The following is a 12366-nucleotide window of genomic DNA, read 5'->3' as shown; positions in this document are numbered from 1 at the left end:
CTAATATCACCTGCAAGACTTGTGTCATCCATTTTTTTTCCAGTTATTCTTCTCTAATTAAGGAATGTCTGTTACTAGGAACTTTTATATATATACAAAGTGGGCTCATTCATTTTTTTTCCTATTTCACTATTTATAAATAATTTGTTTATAGCTACATAATATATTTAAATTTGGAAATTAATATAAATATATTTAATTTATGAACTTATTATGAAAAAAAGCTCAAGTTTATAAAGTTACATATATTTTTTTAATAACATTTTAAAAATTGTTTATATTTTGAAAAATTTAATGGGTTTCAGTGTAATTTGCATTTAGAACAATATCTCTATACACAACAAATCTAACAAATATGGAGTGAAGATGTATTTATATTGATTATTAACAAACTATACATATTACACATATTATTGAGTAAGTAACAATATCTCAATACATAACAAATTTGGAGTGAAGATGCATCTACATTGAGTATAAACACACCACACATATTACACATATTATTGAGTAAGTTTAGTTAATAATAGGCATGTTCTAAAATTTTAATATAATTATGAACAATTATGAGGTGGATAACAAGATTTACCCTCCATTGGATCTTCCATAATATTATTAGTAGTCAAAGATTAAATGTGGAGTTTAGAGTTTTTTATTATAAAGTTTATGCGCATTTAAAATTTTAGTAAAAATGAATATTTGTTTGTTATCTTTATGTTGAATGTAATTAAATTTATTCAGTTATTTATATTTTATAAATAAAAATATATGATTATTTATGTCATTAAAAGTTTTTTTTTGAAATTATGTACTTGATTTAGATTTTTACAATTTAATTATGAACTTATTTTTGGCTCTATTCTTTGGGAAATAATCTTGCCAATATTCTAATCCTTCGGTGTATTTTTGCACCTTTTGGGGTAATTGCTAATATGTTTTAATTGGTTATCATTACATATACATGAGATGTCTATTCCACCTAGAATTGGAAGAGCAGTTGGTTTAACTAAGATGAAGGTTGGCATTTGTCAATTGATGGCTTCAATTTCCATTGTATCGTGAAACTCAAGGTTCAAATTTGGAGATTTTGAAGCAATACAATAATCTTTTCTAAATAAATTGGGTGCTTGACGAAGGAGAGCTTTCTATTAGTACCATTCTCAACCGTGCTTGACGAGGGAGAGCCTTATATTAGTACCATTCTCAACCCTAAGGCTAGAGTGAGATTGATGATACCAAGCCAACCCACAAATATACTCTCACTTAAGAATTCAAAAGCCACTAAACCAATACAAAAATATTTATAAGCACAAACCCATTAGAACCATGCTCATCATATCACTCTTGATTACATTAATTAAGAAAAATATTATTAATTAAAAAATAAATATATTAAATATAATTAATTTATAATATAATTACTTAATTAATAATATTTTGTATTAAAAAAATTGCTTTAGGGAGTGATCCTCTCACATACGATCCTCCCCAAGCATACGATAAATCGGAGTTAAATAAATCCAGACCAATGTGAAACAAGTTAACAAGCTAATTAAGAGAACCATCTTCTCCTTCCAGATCGGTTGGTCTTTAACTCCAACATTTATGTTAAGCGATGAAGATATTGAAATCCAAACCATACTCGTTGGCGTGCTTAAATTATGAATATAACTGAGCCATTCATCAGGAGATAATAACATCATCGGTCTTCTCAAACGGCATCTTTCGGTGCTGTGGTGTAGTCGGTCTTACACGCTGAAGGTCCCCAGTTCGAACATGAGCAGCGCACCAGTACTTCTTTTAAAATTAATTACTTCTCATGTTAGGAAATGATGTGTGCTGAGAGTAATTAATATCAGTGAAATAACCAAGTGTCAATGGTCAATTGGGTTTAGATCAAGTGGTGGTCTGATGAAGTGTATCCTTCCTGATTAGGGTTATTTGGGTCTAGGTTGAGTGGCTGTGTAATGGAATGTTATTCTTTATACCTAAATTCTGGAAGTTCAAAAAACTTGGCTACATATTTTTGTTTCACACTATACCTCTTTTTTGAAAACAGTCTTTTCTAATAATAAAAAAACGTATTCCATAATTCAAATCAAACTTTCATTTAAGAAAACTACAGATCTTGTTTCACACCAACCAGGGTTTCTAAAGAAATTGAATTTATGAAACAAAGGTGCATTCCGAGAATCGGACTCTGTAACTCTCGCTCCAACCTTATTTAATAATTCATATCAAAATCTCTTAAAAAGCATTCAGGAGAACGACAGACTTGTTTCACACAAACCAGGCTTCTTTAAAGAAATTGACGTTTAGGAGAGCTACATATCTTGTTGCACAAAAACCAGGCTTCTCTAAAGAATTTGAATTAATAACATTTAAGAGAGCTACATATCTTGTTTCACAAAGACGAATTTTGTTTCACACAAACCATACTTTAATTTAGGAGAACTATATATCTTGTTTGAGAAAAACCAGGCTTCTCTAAAGAATTTGAATAACGACATTCAGAAGAGCTACATATCTTGCTTCGAAAAAGCAGGCATCTCTAAAGAAGAACCTGGATCAATGGAACAAAGAAAAACAGGGCTTCTCTAAACAATTTGAATTAATGACATTCAGGAGAGGTACATATCTCGTTTCAGAAACTAGGCTTCTCTAAAGAATTTGAATTAATGACATTCAGCAGAGGTACATATCTTTAATGACATTCAGGAGACCTACATATCTTGCTTCAAAAAACCAGGCTTCTCTAACGAAGAACCTGGATCAAGGGAACACGGGGGCATTCCGAGAATTGAACTCGGGACCTCTCGCACCCAAAGCGAGAATCATACCACTAGACCAAATGCCCTGTGAGAAAATTGTGCACCTAGGTCGAATGTGCTGTGTGAGAATCATAATCTAGACCAAATGTCATGAAATGAACTGTGGCTTTCTGGAAATAAATAGCAGTGCAGTGATGCCCTCCCTCGCAAGCCAATCCAAGTATCCAACCTGCCCGACCATAGCACATCCATGCACGCCAAGGTCTTCAATGCAGAATCCCTAAGCTGTAATTTTCAGGAGAGCTTTCAGAAAAGTCATAGAATTCTGGCGCGGAAACACTTTCAGACTTAGAGATCCCTTAGGGTATCCACTTCCATGTAATAAAAAGAAAAACAAATATGAAATAACAAAGAACTCAATAATAAGAAAATGATATTTGTAATATTTATCTTCTGTTTCTCTTCTCATCCAAGTTACTTTGCTTGCAGATCAGGGAAACCACGAACTTACCACCGTGAAATGATAGTGTATTAAATGTGCATAGTTGACAACATAGAAGCTATTCGGTGTTTACATATACTGTACTTCAAAATTGCTTTCTCAATTCAGCAGAATTTTTTTGAAGAAAACTTGTTTGCCAATTTTGTCACAAATAAAGGCAAGAAAAGATAATTGCTACTTAGAAAATATCTGCCTGTGGAATGGTTTAGGATAGGTTGTAACACGTTCCAAATTTGTATTAACTCAAAAAAAATTGGTTCAAAATCTTTGGAGTGGGTGTAAAGGTCAGTTACATCAATTAAAAGAAAAAAAATTGTTACTCATTTCATGGAGAGGAATCTCCAAAAAAAAAAAAAAAGTGGCAGTCTTTCATAGGAATAAAATGTTTAAAGATAAAGATAATTATTAAGATAGAGGTTTTGTAGAAATTTTGAATAATATGACACATATTACAGAAATTATCTTGATTATACACTTATAAGCAGAACATGCATAATACATAACCTCCTCTATGTTGATCATCAATTTACAGAAGCAGAAACATTCACAGGCGTATATAGAAGCATCAATCACACATATCAACACAGTATTTTCCTAGGGAAAGCATCTCGCTAAAAACCCCAACTATCTGTATATTATAGTGATTGAATCATGTAACAATACATAGTACAATACGCATCCCAAGTACTCAGTACTATCTCCTCATGCTACACACAATACAACTCAGATCTGATCTCCAAATCTCCCCCGCTGCTTGCCTGCCTCCACAGCTCAATACCTGCTCAAGAATTGATGAGAATGGTTTACCAAACTCGTATTTGACCTGCAAATAACCATTCACACTGTGTTGGACGTGAGCACAGGCTACAATTCTTGGTATTGACCAATTCATTGGCATACTCAATCCCTCTGATTGTGCAAATAATCATGTACAACTATAGTCACAACTGATAGCAATCTGATCCTCTAACACCTGTCCCTGCTGAACTGAACATGCACTGACATGCAACTGAGTTAACTGATGTATTCTATAGTTTCATTATGAGTTAATAACTTGTGAATTAATTAATAACTAATTCACCCAACTCACTCTAGTCTATTGATCAGTTAGACTAAAGACAACTAGTTTAAGAAGGCTAAACTGAACACAACTCCATCAACTGCACCTCCAGTCCACTAAACTCAACTCACTTGAGTTCTAACTGAAGTCCTGCATGTAAATATTAGTCATCCCATAGGTAACCACGTATTTCCCTCTAGGATCTGCATGTACCACATCCGTAGCTCATCCTGAAGTGCTCCAAGAGAATAAGATCAAGTTTATAGTCCAAATATTATTATGAGACAATAATATTTGACTTTTCTATTTTTGATAGCTAGTCTAAAAATAGACTTTGATCACTCACACTGTGGTCACCCACACTGTGATAAAAAATAGAATTGGCGCCATAATTTGCCTGCGGGCCCACTTAGTGAAGGCGACTCTTTTCACTAAGCTCCATCATCTTGTTGCATTCTCAACAAGCATTTCTTGTTGCACACTTTTCAACACTCCCTCTCAACAAGAAAGGCTTCCTCTCAAACCCGATCCTGTAACTCTGGAATGTTCTCCAAGCAACACATCTGGCCGGTCCACTTGCTCTATCATCAAAGTCTCTGACTGCTATTGCCTCTGTCGACTGAAGACTCTGCATCTCTATGCTCTTCAGTATCTGATTGCTCTAGCCTCTGTCACTTTGATCTCTAACTCCATCCGTGCTGCTGCTGGTTCTATCTCCCAGCATTGCATCCGCACTACACCTCCCAACTGACCTCCCTGTTGGGCTAGAAACACCCTCTGATGCTGAAGCTCTACCTGCTGCTGGCAAGTGCTCCCTCTCTAACATCTGTGCTACTGCAACATCTCCATGCATCTCGCACCATTGCACACCTCTTTGTGCCACCTAGCACTGTGCAAAACACTTGTGCCTCTTGCATTGCTGCAGCTTGCTAGCTATGCGTTGTCTTGAGATTCCCTACACTGTCGCTCTCTCTGCCGCTCCATCCGCATCTGTCTCTACCCAATCAATCAGTTCCTGCTACTACACATTGAGGCTCCCGTAGCAAGGTTTACCTCAAGGATCTTGCCCCTCCTCCTTGGGATGATCAATCCACATCACCCCACCTCCTACCTGGAGGTATGGCTGCATGCGATCCCTCAGCCCACCTGGCTCGAAGTTTCCCCCTACTGGAGGTCTCTGGATGAGTAGATGTCTCTACTCGATCTCCTCTCAGCTTCCCTTGTTGTGGCGTCTCCACAACCTCCTGAAGCTGCGGCACCAATCGTGGCTCCTCCACAATCGTCTGAGACTTCTTCTGGCTCTGCATGTTGAGAGGTAATATACGCTCCCTCTCAACCACCAAGTCTCTATCAGTTGCCTCGCTGCTCAAGGCTTTGCATGCATCTTGAACCTCAAAAGCATACAGGTTCCTGACCCATGAACCAATCTCATGACAACGAAAGCATCTCACCTTCGACTTGTCAACCTTCTTCCCATCACTGGAAGAACTAGATTCGAAAAGAGGAACCTTCTTCTTTCTCTTCTTCACCTTACTCGCTAAGGCACAGTTCTCCTCATCATGCATAGATGAAGAACTGTCTCTAGTGCGCCGTTTAATCTCCTCCTGCATCAAATCCGACCATAGTCGTTCCCAATTTGGCAGTTTCTCCCTTCCATTCATCGAGTCCTGGTAGCTATGCCAACTCTTAGGAAGGTCAAGGAGTGCTAGACTCACCATCCTCATCCGACAGTCACCCCCACACTTCCCAGCTCATCCCGGCACTGGGTGAACTTTGTGAGACACTGGGGCATACTGTCTCCATTCTCACACTGAATGTTTCTAAGTTTTATCTCTTGCTTTGGAATTAAATTCGAATTCCACCAGCTCAAAACTCAACTGCTTCCGATCTAGAATTCGTGAGAACAAAGTATTTCTTGTACAGACATTGACTGTCTGGGCATTCACCAGATATCTCACCTTCCAAAAGAATGATGAATCCAGAGGCTACCTAGCCCGATTACAGACTTTGCCTGAAGAAATAAAATGTAAACACTTCCTGAATAATAGATCTGATGATCAATCCTCGCTTGATATCCTGTAAAAATCTCTTCTACAAATCAAGCAGCTCTGATACCATGTAGAAATTTTGAATAATATGACACATATTCACAAAAATTATCCTGATTATACACTTATAAGCGGAACATGCATAATACATAACCTCCTCTACGTTGATCATCAATTTACAGAAGCAGAAACATTCACAGGCGTACATAGAAGCATCAATCACACATATCAACACAGTATTTTCAGGGAAAGCATCTCGCTAAAAACACCAACTATCTGTATATTATAGTGATTGAATCATGTAACAATACATAGTACAATACTCATCCCAAGTACTCAGTACTATCTCCTCATGCTACACACAATACAGCTCAGATCTGATCTCCAAATCTCCCCCCCTGCTTGCCTGCCTCCACAGCTCAATACCTGCTCAAGAATTGATAAGAATGGTTTACCAAACTCGTATTTGATCTGCAAATAATCACTCACACTGTGTTGGATGTGAGCACAGGCTACAATTATTGGTATTGGCCAATTCATTGGCATACTCAATCCCTCTGATTGTGCAAATCATCATGCATAGCTATAGTCACAACTGATAGCAATTTGATCCTCTAACACCTGTCCCTGTTGAACTGAACATGCACTGACATGCAACTAAGTTAACTGATGTATTCTATAGTTGCATTATGAGTTAATAACTTGTGAATTAATTAATAACTAATTCACCCAACTCATCTCTAGTCTATTGATCAGTTAGACCAAATACAACTAGTTTAACAAGGCTAAACTGAACACAACTCCATCAACTGCACCTCCAGTCCACTAAACTCAACTCACTTGAGTTCTAACTGAAGTCCTGCATGCAAATATTAGTCATCCCATAGGTAACCACGTATTTCCCTCTGGGATCTGCATGTACCACATCCGTAGCTCATCCTGAAGTGCTCCAAGAGAATAAGATCAAGTTTATAGTCCAAATATTATTATGAGACAATAATATTTGACTTTTCTATTTTTGACAGCCAGTCTAAAAATAGACTTTGATCACTCACACTGTGGTCACCCACACTGTGATCACCCATACTGTGATCTCCCACACTATGATCATCCACACTGTGATCAAAAATAGAACTTGCGCCATAATTTGTCTGCGGGCCCACTTAGTGAAGGGGCGACTCTTTTCACTAAGCTCCATCATCTTGTTGCATTCTCAACAAGCATTTCTTGTTGCACACTTTTCAACAGGTTTGTCATTGTCAAGTAGATGGTTTCAATATTTGTAATGTCCTAAAACCCAAGGTAGGAAGTATTGAAAGTAATAATTTTATTTATCATTGTGAATTCGGATGTGTGAATTTATAAGTTGTTGTTTTCCTATGTGTGAGTTGTATTAGCTATTTAGATCCACTTTTTTAAGATTTAGATTCGTCTGAAGTTTGTGATCCACATCTTATATGTAACTAATGTGATCAATAAAGAAATGAAGTGTGTGATTTGTTGTGTACACAACCACACTCTCTTTAATTTCTAACATGGTATTAGAACTTGTATATAGCTTGATTTCATTACGGAATGGCCAACTTGATTCCCTTAAAGAAAACCCAGGAAAATGTGAGAACAAGCTAATCCTATGTACATAGATTAGTGTTTGATTTCTATGTTTCTGTGTGTAAATTTGTTTATGGTGTAAATATGGAAGCTTAAGCAAAATGGTTGAGCATGATTGTGAGAAGAAGCCAGGGTAATCGCTGTCCAAAATTACTGTACATGTGTTGCTGTCAAAGGAGCGTAGTAGTCCAGGAACAGAAAAGACACGGACACATTGATTTCTTGGCACACAAAAGATTGGGCACGACTGTCTTTCTAAACGGAACTACCGGATCTTGTGTCTTGAGGTAAATACCAGGGCGAGATATTCACACGAGGCTGAGGCTTTCACTGCACAACAGTTAAAATGGAAGATAGCCTGCAGAAATTCTGCACCTAGAGAATGCATGGTCGTTTTGACAAACAAATTTATATTTCTTTACCTGATACCAACGTGTATTTTGAAGATTCCCCTGGGTGATACACCTAACGCCTGCTTGAAGACGACTTTGCGTATCTGGCACTTGTTATCAACAAATATTACAGCAGAGCCGTGGAGGTGACGCGATTAATGTTAGAAATAATTTTGCAGGGGAGAGGAGAGGAGTTTCACTCAGTGATAGGTTTCAGCAAGGCAAGTCTTATGTTGCGGTAACCAAATTGCAACTACACAGAGGTTTAATAAAAAATAGATTTCAACCGAGTAAAATAGAGTAAAACTTGGAGCAACACAGAGGTTATTACAGGTGGCGTGGTTTTCCTTGATAACAGTGATGAGTCACACCAACATTCGCGGATAGCAGCCAGAGATGGCTGTCCTCACTGTTGGTTTGACACCTGAGTTTGATAGGTTTTGCCACCTTCGGAAAAAAAAAAAAAAACACAATAAAACTTAAGATTAAATACTAATGCATGAAAATGCATTCATATGACACTGCTCTTCATTCACAAAGTAAAGACAAAGTTTAAGGTGATTTACACTTCACCAGGGGTTGCGAAGTGACACACAATAAGCAAGTCTTATGTTGCGGCAAAGAAATCACAACTACACATAGGCTTAATAAAACACAGAATTCACTGACGGCAAAATAGAGTAAAGCTTGGAGCAACACAATAAAACTTAGAATTAAATTGTAATGTATGAAAATGCATTCATATGAGATTGCAGTTTATTCACAAAGTAAAATACAAAGTTTACCAGGATTTACACTTCACCGAGTGTTGTGGTGCAACACTCCACGATTTTCTCATCACCTCTCAGAGTTTCACCCTCTCTCTCGCTCAACTTTGCAAATGACTTTTACATTCATATTTAACCAAACATACAACTTTCACTCATTAATTTATGTCAGATCAAATGTTTAAAACACACAATGGGCAATTATTTTGCAAATAACTTTTACATTCATATTTAACCAAACATACAACTTTGACTCATTAATTTATGTCAACTCAAATATTTAAAACACACAATGGGCAATTATACAAAATGAGGGATTTCCTGAGTTTCGCAGTAAATGTTTCACCCATACCTAAAGTTCTTTAACTCTGTGATGTGTTGGGGAATGGTCTGCGTTGTACTTATGTTCAGACTTTAGTCTTTCTGGTTGCACTTCTGCGCGGACTTTAGTCCTTCCAATTGCAAACAAAATCACGACTCTGTAATAGTTGACTAGGGAAACATGGTAGTTGTCAATATGTTTAAAGGGTAATTGAGATTAATATTTCCCACCATTAACCATGAGCTACAAAAATTGGAAGCCTGCCATGGAAACAATAAGCAAGGCCTCCATACATCCGCATTCTGCAGCAAACCATTGCCATATTAAAGAAATCTCGGCCTCAACGTATCTCGGTGTCTTCTTTGCATGTTTTCCAAGGCCGTCGGGTCAACCGGGACTCGAATTCGATCCTACTACCAAAAATTTAGTTTTGCCAGATCTGATGGCAATAAGGTCCGGACCTGATGCCAAGAAGGTCAATACTCACATTTATGCCAGCTTCCAAAGCGTTGTTTTTATTCGTATCTCAAAAAAATTTCGTGCCAGCATAGATCCATCGTTAAAATTATTGCATTATCATTATTTAAATTGATCAGAATATTCATTTTGCGTGGATCCTCGCAATGAAATGTGAATATGATATTGTATTCACTGCATGAGCTCCACTTGAGTTGATTCATTCAAATCTATGGTGAAAAGAAAATTCCAAAAAACCCTTCATCAAGATGCAGAGGAACCTCTAAAAATATCCTGATAGAAAGAAAACATTTAAAGATAATAGCTAAGATAGAAATTGGTCCCTGTCCAACAGATGGCTTCAATCCCTATCATATCCTCAACCCCAAGGTAAGAAGTTCTCTGAATTGGAGAATTTCAAGCAATATGGTAATCCTTTCTGAACAAATTGAAGTCCAAAACGGAAAAGTCCTTTTAGCCTATCAATCCGGCTAATCAGTGCAACTAATTATTTTTCTATAAAACATGCATTTGATAACGAAATCATCAGTGTTTTGATGGGCGTAGAAATTCTACTATGACAAGTATGTTCCCCGAAATGGAAAGTGTAAATCTTCCTCCGAAATTTGAGCTTCTTCTTTCCTGTTCTATTTCATGGGCATAGGATCCTTCTTATGTTAGGAAATGATGTGTGTTGAGAGTAATTAATATCAATTAAATAACCAAGTGTCAATGCTCAATTGGGTTTATATCAAGTGGTGGTTTGATGGAGTGTATCCTTCCTGATTAGGGTTATTTGGGTTTAGGTTGAGTGGTTGTGTAATGGAATGTTATTCTTTCTGCCTAAATTCTGGAAGTAAAAAAAACTTGGCTACATATTTTTGTTTCACACCAACCAGGGTTTTCTAAAGAAATTGAATTTATGAAACAAAAGCGCATTCCGAGAATTGGACTCGGTAACTCTCGCTCCAACCTTATTTAATAATTCATATCAAAATCTCTTAAAAAGCATTCAGGAGAGCGACATACTTGTTTCACACAAACCAGACTTCTTTAAAGAAATTGACATTTTGGAGAGCTACATATCTTGTTGCACAAAAACCAGGCTTCTCTAAAGAATTTGAATTCATAACATTTAAGAGAGCTACTGTCTTGTTTCACATAGACAAATTGACAAATTTTGTTTCACACAAACCATACGTTAATTTAGGAGAACTATATACTGGTTTGACGAAAACCGGGCTTCTCTAAAGAATTTGAATTAATGACATTCAGGAGAGATACATATCTTGTTTCAGAAACCAGACTTCTCTAAAGAATTTGAATTAATGACATTCAGGAGAGCTACATATTTTACATTTCTGCTTCAAAAAAGCAGGCTTCTCTAAAGAAGAAGCTGGATAAATGGAACAAAGGGGCATTCCGAGAATTGAACTCGGGACCTCTCGCACCCTAAGCGAGAATCATACCACTAGACCAAATAGCCTGTGTGAACAGCGTGCACCTAGGCCAAATGGTCCTTTGTGAGAATCATAATCTAGATCAAATGTCCTGGAATGAACTGTGGCTTTCTGGAAATAAATAGAAGTGCAGTGATGTCCTCCCACGCGAGCCAATCGAAGTATCCAACCTGCCTGACCATAGCACATCCATGCACGCCAAGGTCTTCAATGCAGAATCCCTAAGCTGTAATTTTCAGGAAAGTCACAGAATTCTGCTGCGGAAACACTTTCAGACTTAGAGATCCCTTCAGGGGATCCACTTAAATGTAATAAAAAGAAAACCAAATATGAAAAAACAAAGAACTCAATAATAAAAAAACAATATCTGTAATATTTGTCTCCTGTTTCTATTCTCTTGCAAGTTATTTTGGTTGCAGATCAGGGAAACCACGAACTTACAACCATGAAATGATAGTGTATCAAATGTGCATAGTCGACAACATAGAAGAGATTCTGTTTGGTTATACCGCACTTCAAAATTGCTTTCTCAAGCAGCAGAATTTTTTTGAAGAAAAAGGTTTTTGCCAATTTTGTCATAAATAAAGGCAATAGAAGATAATTGCTACTTAAAAAATGTCTGCCTATGGAATGGTTTAGGACATGTTGTCACACGTTCCAAATTTGTATTAACTCAGAAAATTTTGGTTCAAAATCTTTGAAGTGGGTGTAAAGGTTTAGGTGATTTTCCTAGCATGATTGACGCCTTTCATAGTCCATGGCAAAGTTTCAATTTTAAAAAAATGTCACTCAAGATCAGTATATAGATGGATCTCCAAAAAAATGTCCTTTATAAGAATAAAATGTTTAAAGATAAAGATAATTATTAAGATAGAAGTTTGTCTTTGTCCAGTAGATGGCTTCAATATTTGTCATGTCCCAAAACCCAGGATAAGAAGTTCGCAGATTTGGAGAATTTCAATCAGATATGGCAATCC

The 12366-nt window shown here is 36.8% G+C and overlaps 2 non-coding genes across 2 annotated transcripts; both read right to left on the bottom strand.

Moving 5' to 3' along the window:
- Positions 1-2785: 2785 nt before the first annotated feature.
- Positions 2786-2857, bottom strand: TRNAP-UGG (transfer RNA proline (anticodon UGG)). The gene has a single exon. It is a non-coding gene; the product is annotated as a tRNA-Pro (tRNA).
- Positions 2858-11343: 8486 nt separating this feature from the next.
- On the bottom strand, positions 11344-11415 carry TRNAP-AGG (transfer RNA proline (anticodon AGG)). The gene has a single exon. It is a non-coding gene; the product is annotated as a tRNA-Pro (tRNA).
- Between the last annotated feature and the right edge of the window lie 951 nt (positions 11416-12366).

Source organism: Pinus tabuliformis, chromosome 8 (assembly GCF_031772625.1).
Source record: "Pinus tabuliformis cultivar Carrire ecotype Pingquan chromosome 8, CPIR1, whole genome shotgun sequence".
NCBI lineage: Eukaryota > Viridiplantae > Streptophyta > Pinopsida > Pinales > Pinaceae > Pinus > Pinus tabuliformis.
The sequence above is the reverse complement of the archived record's forward strand: the minus strand, read 5'-3'. Positions and strand labels throughout refer to the sequence as shown.